The sequence below is a fragment of the Micrasema longulum genome, unplaced genomic scaffold, assembly GCF_059751315.1.
Source record: "Micrasema longulum isolate JH-2025_06_02 unplaced genomic scaffold, ASM5975131v1 h1tg000581l, whole genome shotgun sequence".
NCBI lineage: Eukaryota > Metazoa > Arthropoda > Insecta > Trichoptera > Brachycentridae > Micrasema > Micrasema longulum.
Window position 1 is genome coordinate 598,337 of NW_028277777.1, and position 12,371 is coordinate 610,707.

Below are 12,371 nucleotides of genomic sequence, written 5' to 3' on the forward strand. Positions count from 1 at the left end.
CATTTCTTTTTTTTTCTTATTTTTTCGCAATAATATGCTTGCTTGATTATTATTTATACAAAAAAAAAATTCTTGCTTACCGTAACACTTATTACTTTGTTTGCTTTGCAGAATTTAATTCATTAAATAATAAATTTTTCGTTTTTTGTTCATATGCTTATTGTTCTTTCGTGTTTACCTTTATTGTTATTTTTTTATTATATATTTTCTAATTTTTATAAGTTTCTAACTTTTCTAAGTAATTTCACATCTTTTTTCTGTATATTTGTGTTTTATTTTTAAGTATGTAAGCATATATATATTTTTTTTGTAAATGCACCTTGGGCGTTCATGAACAAAATAAACAAATAAATAAATTTGAAAGAACTAATATTAGTTTTAACATCAATGTTAATAGACGCACCGGGTAAAGTGATCACACTAACCAGCAATGACAAATCAAAAGCTCTGTAAAGGCCTAGTCTTTCATATTTACGTTTCAAAATGATAATTTTTTGATAATTTTTTTAAATGGGATAAACAAATTACCAAATTGTTTAAAAGTTTAAGGACAGTTATAGGCAGCATGTTTAGAATAAAATATTTTGTGCCAATAAAAACATGAAGACTTCTTTATCAATCAATAGCAGAATCAATTATAAGGTACGGTATTACCAGTTGGGGCCTTTCTTGTAAAAGCAACATTAAAAAAATTCAATCTTTACAAACCTCGGCTCTTAAATGAATTAACAGATCACCTAGACTTGATAAAGAAGAGGTTCCCGAACTTTTTAAAAAGCAAGGGTGCTTGTCCGTAAATGCTATTCTATAGCTCAAATTTGTTACTAGATACCGATTTGATAGTAACTACCAGAAGAGGCATTTGCATTTACATAATACAAGGCTAGCGCAACGCGAAAGCTTGTCAGTACCGAGGTTTGTACACAAGTATGGCCAAAGAACACTTCTTTATACAATTACTAAATGTTTTAATAAGATTCCTGAGATGATTTTTTAAAAAAATGTTGACAAAGATTTTATGAAAAAAATAATAAAATGGTTAATGTGTAACAGAGCGTTATATTAATTATCATTTGATGTCATCTACTTTAATTTTTATAAATATTTTTTTTGTGAAAATTAGGTATGATTTTCGTTCTTAATAATGTTTATATTACTTTTTAAATTTATATAATTTCTATAACGTTTCTTTTTGTAAAGGAAAAATAAGAAACCTGCTGACAACCGGTTTCGCGGTTTAGTGGGTTTCATTATTTTTCCTTTTATATTTTTCTGTACATGTTTTTACCTTCTTTAATAAAAAAAAATTCTACATCGTTGTAATATATTTTAAAGTTTGATTGGATATTTATTAAGTCATGCTTTATCCTTAGCAATCGTTATTTTACAATATAAAGCTACGTTACTATACTCTACTTGAACACGAAATCCCAGTTAACAATCCATCAAGTCCCATGTCACCTACAGTACATATAACATGCATGTAAGTATTAATGATTCACGATCACACATAACCGTTACATACTGTAAATCAATTCGTTTATTATAATATATATAGATAAACCACGATGAGCTCGAGAGTTGACTTTGGCGTTGTTTAATATTATGTTTTAATATTTTAAATTTTAATCCGTTTGTTACACATATGTACATACATATATATTATAAGGTAGTCATATTATTTCTTACAGGGTTCGTAATACATAGGAGTACTCATTATGTTGTTTTTAAATTTGGTTCTAGGGTCCCAAATACAAATGAAATACGTTTTTTAAACATCATATTAATTTAATTTCTTGCATAATCTTACCACATAAAATTATTGAAATATTTTTCCACCGAATTCTTCCAATAATAGTTCACATTTTTCGTTCCTTTTCCCCTGTGCAAACAGCAAACATTTTTTTTTTATTCATAAAAAATAAATATTAGCGTTCTTATAATTTACCCAAATGTTAAAATTTTGGGGGCCATTTTCAATGAGTTGTAAATAACTCACTATTAGAAAATAAGAACCAAGTTGTGGAGTGCGAACTTCAAGCTTCTGATCCGTGAGTCGGAGACACTAGACATGGGACCACAACCCAGTTCAACAACTCTCCACAGTTAAATAATTTATAATACGTTGCGTTGGTCAGTTTGCACATGTGGTTCCTGCATTTTAGTCTCTTATTTCCAGCCATAACCACAAAAATCCGGATTTCTTGCATTCGATTTTAAATGCCTTCCTAAGTCTCCGCTACCGTTTCGCGTTACTTTAGATAAGATTCAACGTGTAGCAGCGGGAGGATCGCGATGTCATATAGCATTCTCTCGCAACAGTATTTTATGAAAAAAATTATGGATTTCGCAGAAAACTCAATTTTTTTATCTTTTTTCATCTATTTTTTTTTAGTTAACTACCTACTTAATTAAACTCTCTAACGAGGTAGATATATAATATGATACTTTTACAGAAATAAATATTTAACACATAACTATTTCAGACAACATGAGCTGCTCTTACTCCGAAAATCAGTTGGTCAAAAATTGTAGATATTAAAATAACAAAAAATATTTCTGTCGTGACTTGTATATAAATTTAAAATATATATCTTTTATTAAGAAGTCAGACAGAAATTGTCCAATACAAAAATTAAAACATAAGTAATGTAAACAAAGCATACTGCTACCTTGAATATAAAGTATATTGCCCTTATATTTCTATATTAAATTGTCGATAAAAATAACCCGCAGTAAAATAAATTCACAATTTAAAACTAACGTAAATTTTAACGGTTTGTTTTTGAATAAATTATAGGTTATTAAGTATCATAACACATACTTACATAGCCCCTCCCTAAACTTAGCCGGATAACACAAAAATATATTACACTATTAGAAACACCATAAAGATGAATGACCGTCATATTTTTGGTAACTATAATGCCCTTGATATTAATACTATGCGGACTTCCTAACTTGTGAATTCTTTTTTAAGGGTAAGTTAAACACCCCACGATAGGAGAGGGTTGTAAAGGATAAATTGGTCGCGGCCATGCAAAGTTAAAATGTAGACACTCCAAGTGAATTCTACAAAAAACACATTTTGTAATACAATCTTTTTTACCATTGACGTTCATTCCATTTATTTAAACCAATCCACATCCTATAGTCATATCTTTAGTAAAAGGTTGAACATTTGTCTTTTTGTGATCTGAATTCGAATATTTTAAGAATTTTTAAAATATTTCTCATCATTAAAAAAAATAATGCAAAAAGTAATATTAAAACAACTTTAAAAACAAATGCAATATTTATGTGAACATATTTAAAATACACAAAAAGTCAATTTAAACTAGATTGTGACGAACTAACACACAAAAAATATTAAAAAATTTCATACACACAAATAAAACAATGCTTAGAATTTAAAAAATAAATTAAATGAATCGGGTTGTGGTCCTGCGGCTAGTATTGCGGACTCCCGGATCAAATATTCGAGGTTCGAACTCCACTCTACCCCAACTTGATTTCTATTTTCTTATAGTGAGTTATCTACAACTCGTTGAAAATATTTCAATATTTAGGTAGATTATAAGAACACTACTTTTTTTCGTTTAAAAAAAATATTAATACATTTTATAAATTATCAATAACATATTGCTATGTATTATAATATATCTTTTCTGCATTCCATTCTTTGACATGTATAATTTTTCATTATTTATATTTTTCTATTATTATTTTGTTTATTGTTTTTATCATTTTGTATATTGTTTAATATGTTAATAAGTGTTTTTATTTTATAAACAGAAGAGTCCCGACTTAACACGGATTTTTTTAACAAATCGGGACACTGAAATTATACAATAAACTACCAGACAAAACTAAACAAAAGACTCAGGCAACCTTTACAAAAGATGTTAAAAATATTATTATTAACAGTAGAATTTGAATTTTAAAAGTGAAAACATTTTGTTAAATGTATGTAACCCGTAAGGGTTTATCAATAAAATTTAAATAAAAAAAAAAATAAAAAAAATTATAATTGTGCTCTGTGATAAAATTGTATATTTCGTGCATTAAATAAATGAAAATTTTAAAATTTGGTAAGGTATCCGAAATAAAACAGTTTTATTGGATTCAATTCTACTTTTATTTTTATTACGTTCCGTTTCTTGGTCTATGTAAAAATCTTCAACACTTGTTAAATACCACTCCACCCCCCCATAAACTATTAACATTATTATGCAGCAATTTTTGTTAGTAGATAAGAAAACATTGTAAATATTTCAGTTAGTTTGTTAATGTTTTGAAAAGACGAAACGCGTCACATATATTTTTAAAAAAGTAGAATTAAATCCAATAAAAGTGTATTATTTTGAATACCTTACCAAATTATAATATGGAATACTGCCAATTATCTGCATGCACAACAAACAACATTTTTACACATTGAAGTCTAGATTTTCGATAAAAAAATATTCGACACCCTTATCCGTTTGTTTACGAGTTGGTAGAGTTTATTTAACAAGCGCCATTAATTAATAAAACTGGTGAGACGACTTCACATAGAATGACTCAATTACAAAAGAACATATCCCATATATAGCAGCAGAGAACCGCTTGTTTGAAATTTATATAACCTGTAACTCTAATATTTAATAAAAATAAACTATTCTCAACTTTAAAAAAAATATGTTCGAAATAACCCAATCCATGAACAATAATAATTTCTGAATCTTTACCTCAGAGGATAAAACACGGAAGTCCACTTTTAGCCATTTTTAAGTTAAAAATGCTGAATTCATCGCAATAAGCTATTTTATGCGTAAATAAAACAGCCAATTTTTTATGTAAAAATGCTTTTTAAATGCAAATAAAAATCCGTAGAGTCCACTTTGCTTTAATGAAAAAAACACCAGAAGTCCCAGATACACTAGTTTAATATGCACTTTTATTATTTAAAAAAAACATTACTTTACATTGAAATTCCTTTATAGGTTAAAATTATCTCATTTGTTTCAGTGTGTCACCCGTGATCTGTCCTTTAAAGAACAGATATTTCATTATAGAAGTTTAGTATAGAGCCATTGAGTGGACAAATACTTTAGGGTCTGTTTAATTCGTCAGTACGTTTTGCACGTTCAAGATTTTTTTCCAAAAATGGTAAAAAAAAAAAAAATCTTAGAATACCTAAAAACATAGAAAATTGACAAACTTCCGATAACAAAAATACCACTTATGTAAATCAATAAAAATATTTTTTTCATTGATTACTAATTATTGAAAAATCCCTCTAAAAGTGATGTCATTTTTTTAACCACTAAGAAAAAAAAGCCTCATGGTCAAATGATCAGCGCTTTTGTCTTCTGTGCATGAGGTCTTGGGCTCGATTTCCGATATGGTTTGTACAAACATTAATTAAAACCATTAAACCTTTAATAATATTAATGTTTTTTGTTGATATTTCTTAATAAAACTCCATAGTCAATGATTATGATAAAATTATAAATAAACCTATCAATGAAACTTCTTGGTTTAGTTTTGCTTTTTATTATTTTGACCAACGAGCGCTTTCGCTTTAGTGGGTATCTTCAAGACTCTTTAACAAGGGACAGACTGTTCCCTGTTAAATTTTAACTGGGGACAGACCGTCCCCTGTTAAACTATTTATTTGATCTTATCTCCAAAACATGTTAAGAATAGTATAAAAACTGTAAATTTTGTAAACCATTCATTAGTCTTGAAGATGCCTACTTAGGCAAAAGCGCTCGTTGGTTAAAATAATAAAAAGTAAAACTAAACCAAGAAGTTTCATTGATGAGTTTATTTATAATGTTATCATAATCATTAAATTTTTGTTTAATATTTTTGACAGAATAGGTACATCTTTATACAATACGTTACATATTTTGAGTATGAAATATTCCCAATCAGCTAAAGTGCTAGTATAAGGGGATATATTATATTATTGACATGATAGTTTGATATTTTTTGAAAATACCAATGTGACAAAATCCATCAATTCTTTCATTATTCATTATTTCAACTCTTTTGAGGGTAATAAGCTTCAATGAAAAGTTGATAAAATTATATACCCTAGCACTCGTCACATGGACTGTGAGAGCAGCTGTTAATTATTTGGTTGTTAATTATTTAAGATTATTATTATTATTTCATTTACAAAAGTGTAATTATACTAGCAGCGGTTTGTGTAGCAAAGCGCTTCTCTATAATGATGTTTATATTGAAATTCATTTATATATGACATTGTTTACAATATTTTTAGTCTTTTTAAATTTTTGTATACTCGTACGAGAACTGAGTACAACACTCGGGAGTTATTAATATTTTACAACAGAGATAAGGAATATTTAATAGAAGGGAATTTTTTTTTAATTAACAAAAATAAATCTATAGTTTGGTCATGTCAAAAGCAGACAGAACCAAAGGGCATGTATGACAAGATGTATGAATGTGTAAGAAGCTAAGAATAAATGCCAGGATAGACGTGTGTAGTAGTCCATTCTCTCTGCCTACCCCTACGTTGAAATGGCGTGATAGTAGTCGTATTAGAGAATATATTAGTTTAGGCATTGACTGGGCATTTTTAGACATTTATTCAGAAACTTGTATAGACTCAAAATATTGATAAAACCATCTGATTCGGTCAAAATGCCACACTCATCAATAAAAGTTTTAGCTCTATAACTTCACAAATATCAACATATCGAAGAATTGAAGAAAAAATCGATGTTTAAATATAGGCAAAATGGTGAATGTTACACAGTGTATAAAGTAGCCACTTTAACCAGTTGGTGACAGACCATAAGCCTTGTAAATAGCAAGACTTTTATCTCATTTATCTCTGTCGAAATATAATATACTATTATTTTTGACAGAATAAGACATTGCTTTATTTAATTTTTTCTCAATCCGTGTAATATTATGTTTATGAAAATTCCAACCTTGTCTGAGAACATTTTGAAAAACTCAAAATATTTCTGATTAAACAAACTATTGCAAGAAGAAGTAGTATTAAAATTGAAAAATATTTTCAGACGTTGCCTAGTACATCTTCAGTCTGATGACTCATCAGTAAAGGTTTCAGCTTTAAGACTTTTTTAACTAGCAGTAAAAAATTATATTTCTATATTTGTTCTTTTATTTTGGAACACAACAGCTGTAAATAAAATATTTATCTTTAGTTTTTGGTATTTGTTTTTTATTTATTAGTGCAAAAAGTATTTTTAAAACACAAATTATTTTTTAAAGTTTTAAATTGCTTTACATATTTCACGAAATATGTAGCTAATTTTTCATTCTAATCATTATGAACATTTAAAAAACTTTACGCTGTTTTAGCGAGCTTCAGGATTGTACGTTATTTTTTACGCACAGGGAGATTCAATAAACTTACAAAACAAATAAATATCAATAATAAAGTTACAATTTTGGTTTTAGTAAAGGTTAACTCCTTGGGAATCTCTGTTGGACTCCGAGTTCCGCAGTGCAGTGGATTAATTATTGCTACCCTGTCCACGCGAATTGTTCCCATATTAACGCATGAATTATGTAAACACAATAAGGTAAGCCGGTGTAATATGCTCTAAATTCGTTATGGTCTCATTTGAAATGTACAAAATACGGTAACTATTACCCATTGCATACTTTACGGAAGCTACTTCTACTACTACCATAACGCCATTTCTCCGTAGGGGTAGGCAGAGAGGATGCCACGTCTATCCTGATATATACACACATTCCTAGCTACTTCAGTTGTGTCTGCTTTTGACGGGATTAGAATTGAGATATTGCTTTCTCTGATTATGCCACGCCTTTCTTGAACGTCTTCGTCCAGCGTACCATTCTTATTTCACCGTTTTCTCTCCATCCATTCATTGTACACGACCAAACCATCCCATCGACTCTTTCTTAGTCTTAATTAATTATGCCTGTCTCAGATTTGCACTCTGGCCTGATTTCACATTTCCTAAGAGATCACATTTCAATCGGGTTCACTCTGCTTTCATCTTTTGTCTGCTAGTCCCATGTTTTACACCCATTACAAATTTAATTCAAGAAACAAATATTAAATAAGTTTTAAATAAATAACTTTCACGCGATACATTTTTTCCAAATGATTTAACAACGAGAAAAATATTTTTCATTGCTCTTGCGCTGATGTGTTGGATATGCTGAAAACAAGTGCAAGTGGTCGAATTTTAACCCCCCTTACCCTCATTTTAATCTTTCACAAACACAAAACAACTATTAAAACTATAAAATATGATAAAGTTTGCGCGATTTGCTCTTTTTTGCGCATTTTTGCTCTGGAATAATCTTAAAAATTCGCCGATTACACCAAAATGCGTCTTACTAGTTTGTCTGTCAAAAAGCCACCAGGCGTCCAAAATGGTTGAAAATTGACACAGTAATTATAAACGTGTGTATTAATTTAGGAAATAAATATATACTTGCAATTACGTTTTTAAATAATAAAGTTTAATATCTCGTGTTTTTCAAACCACATATTTAAGTAAAACATTATGTTTATTATACTGTTTCTCTCTGAAAGAGATGTAAACTTTGGTGCTTAGAAATGAATTTACATTGAATTTAAATTAATAGAATGATAAAAATTTGTATCCAAAAAAATATTTACATGTTTTTATAATATCCTTTAAATATTATCTTTTTTTCCGTAATAATCCGCTGAGCTTCTATTGTAGGGGCTTGTCAGCAGATAGAAAAGAAATTATATGGAAGGAAGTTTTGAATAATACACCTCAACACCCAGAACAATTGAGAAAAATCATTGCTGGATTTTTCTTTACAACTGGCGGGATTGAACCCGCTATGCCAGTTTCACAGTTGTTTCACAACTGCACCACGGTGTCTCCCTTTTTAAACGTTTTTTAAATCTTGTTTTGAATATTTTTTTTATTTTATTTCCTTTATTTCGGTAGAGTTTTGATTTATTTCCCACATAAAAAGCCTAAACCCAGACTTTCATATTCTTTATTCAAATGGTAGTGTTCATTTGTACAACATAATTTTACGTATTATGCACATTAATTTATTTTTTTTATAAAAAAATACATTAAGATATAAGACCTTGATGTAAATATATATTTGCGTTTTTATTCAAATAAAAGCGTAACTATTAATCTTTTGCTGAATAAAGCAAATTTTTAATTAAATGAAATAAATTATTTCAAATGTCAAAATTTCAACTATTGATTAAAACACGCTGCATTTGATGTAACAATGCAGTGCTCTATGCACCACGGGGCGCGAATAGGGAAAATATAAAATGATGAGGTACTCATGGTTTTTTCTTTATGTTTAAATTTTCTAAAGAAACACTTTTGTGAAAAACAATTTATTTCAAGCGAAACAACAATAACTGTTATTTCTCATAAGTCAATATATTATTCACGTTAGTTGTGGTTGGAGTACGGAACTACAGGGATTATTTACCGACTCCTGTGTAGCGGCAATAAACATAGCGCACTAATTAATATAAACCGCCAACAGAGCTTATTAAGGTGTTTCACTAACGAACGAACTATTCATTTTATTAAATAGCTTCCTCTGTTTTTATCGTAAATTAAAATGAATCTTGTTTTTAAAATCACGTGTTTTACTTAACGATCCATAGTGGTAAATAATGAACTGATTATTTTAAAAGAAGGTAAAGAACGATTTGAAATAATTGTTATTAAATGTCAAAATGATTTACGCTGCGATTAGAGTAAAAGCTGTTAAATAAATCATTATTCTCAGTGTGCAATCATAATAAATTACAAATGCAGTGCGAAAGTTTTTGGCGTCCGCTACCAAGTAAACTCCCCCCTCCCGTCTCCATAAAGCGCCCCAGGCCGATAATTCCGACTTAACACAGATCCACAAAATCTACTAGAAAAAGTTGGCAAAAACGCAGTGAAACGAGGTGCTACGGGAAAGTTTTAAAACTCACCGAGGGGGAGGCGAAAACGAGGAAGGGGTAATAATTTATTCGGCAAATCTTTTTCCTCTCGACTTTCACAAGCTTTGACATGTATAAAATACGTATCTTAATCTGAGTTACCGCTCCACGCCCTCCAGCTGCAGTCGGCCCGGAGAGTGTTTTGAAAAATAACCGTGGAGATTGCTTCTGGTGTGTAGCGAGGATATGAATGGAAGTTCTCGGCCTACCCGAGGAAGTAGCTCGCCAAAAGGCGAAACAAGCGGAAATGAGAGAAACCATATTCCGTTTTCCTTCCTCGGTGCAAATATTCTACTGGGGGAGAATCACGCGATATTTTATTTCTCTGGAGAATTTACATAATGCCATTTTTATAGTGGAATACACCGCACATTTGAATGCAAAGATTTGGAGAACGTAAGAAGGGTACGCAGTCTTACATTTCCAGCTGCATTATGTCTTTGTATCGAGACGCGAAATTTAAATAAGCACTCCATCGCTGCGCGAATCGTTTTACACGGTTCCTTCGGCTAAATTGCGCGATGTTGACGTATGTACGTTGGATGTGGAACATAACTTAGCTTATTCCGACCTCCCGGTAACTGTAATTCGATCATCGCTTTGAAATCACGAACCATGTCAATTATGAGTTAGAGTGAAAGCCAAGCTCGTGGTGTTCAATATGGAAATGAGAGAATATGCGCTTAATGTGACATTAACAATTTAGAGTTCGGTAGGCGATGTACTAAATGTCATCTTCAGGCAAGACAGCCGAGAACATTAATCTTGTGTATTCCATATACGGAAGCACTCGCGGAAACGATCGGTAGCATCACGACTATACCCACTTGACATTTGGCAGCTTATTGGAATGCAGGTGAATACTCGACTATGCCGGTATTCACACCAATATCGTGTGACTGAAATAAATCATTCTAAAGTGAATTTGTTGGGGAATACAAAGCGATGTCAAATCATCACGCATCACGATCGCATTATTTTCCCATGAAACGATCCCAAAAATGTTGTCTCCCATTTTTCACGTATTTACTGTTTTACGTAGAAATTTTTTTCCAATACCAGATAGTAAGAAATAAAGCCAATGTTCGCAAACACAACGTTAAAAAAATATGCCATTAAATAAATCTTCTCAACAACGTAATAATTACAAAACATGAAAAGAAAAACTTTAACAATATTTTTCAATGTAGTTAAATGCTAATAATAAAAGACATAATTTCTTGCGATATTGAATAATATTGAACGGAGATATTCTGAATCAGGCAGAAGAATTTGTGTATCTGGGAAGTACGTTTACTAGGGATGGAAAGACCGAGAAAGATATTGAAAGGAGGGTGAGTGCCGGGAACAGGGTGAACGGTGCACTGTAATCTACTTTGGCAAACAAATGTTTATTGCAGGAGGCTAAACTAGCAGTTCACAATAGAGTTCCAGTGCCAACTCTAATGTATGGGAGTGAAAAATGGAATTGGAAAAATGATAATTAAAGTAGGATAAATGCTGTCAAAATGCGATCCCTCAGGCAAATCCGTGAATTGTGTAAGGCTGAGATATGCATTATCGACAGAATCAAGAATGGGTTGCTGCGTTGGTTTGGATATGTATAGCGAATGGACAACGAAAGAACGGCTAAAAGGATCTACGATGCGAATGTTGATGGATGCAAAGACATGGCACGATCAAGTCCATCAACTACTTGAAGATGGACATGTCAAAAGTAGGAATAATCGGCGTGCGTGCATGAGAAGATGTATGAATGTAAAGGAAGCGAGGTCTGTACGCCAAGATAGAGTGATATGGCGTTCTATCCTCTCTGCCTACCCCTACGGGGAAACGGCGTGATGGTTTGTTTGTTGTTTGTTAGTTATTTCTAAACATTTAATAAAAACTGAAGTCTTTACATTTTGATTCTAACTATTGCAGGTACGCAAAACGTATAACCGTAAAATAATAATGTGTTGTATTCGAACTTAACACAGGGCTGTCGGCCTCATGTAGTTGAGGATACGTTGTTGTGTTTTTTTTTTGTAATATATTTGTATGAAAAAAAAAATATATATTTACAACCCTAAAACGAAAACAATGCTTTATTTAAAAAAAATAGTTTTGTTTCCTCGAAGTTGAAACAGAACACTTATTTATAGATAACTTGCAATCACTTTAATAATTACCCACCGGTTAACCTAAATATAAGACAATATTTTGAGTTTGTCCAAATTTTTGTAGACAAGGACTGGATTCAACTCCCTGGGGAGCTGTTTATATTAAAATATTACAACAGACCGGCTTATGACCTGTCAATGGCTGGTTTAAGTGGCCACTTTACACACTGTGTAACATTCGCCATGCTGCCTATATTTGAACATCTATATTCCTTCAATTCTTTCATCTGTTG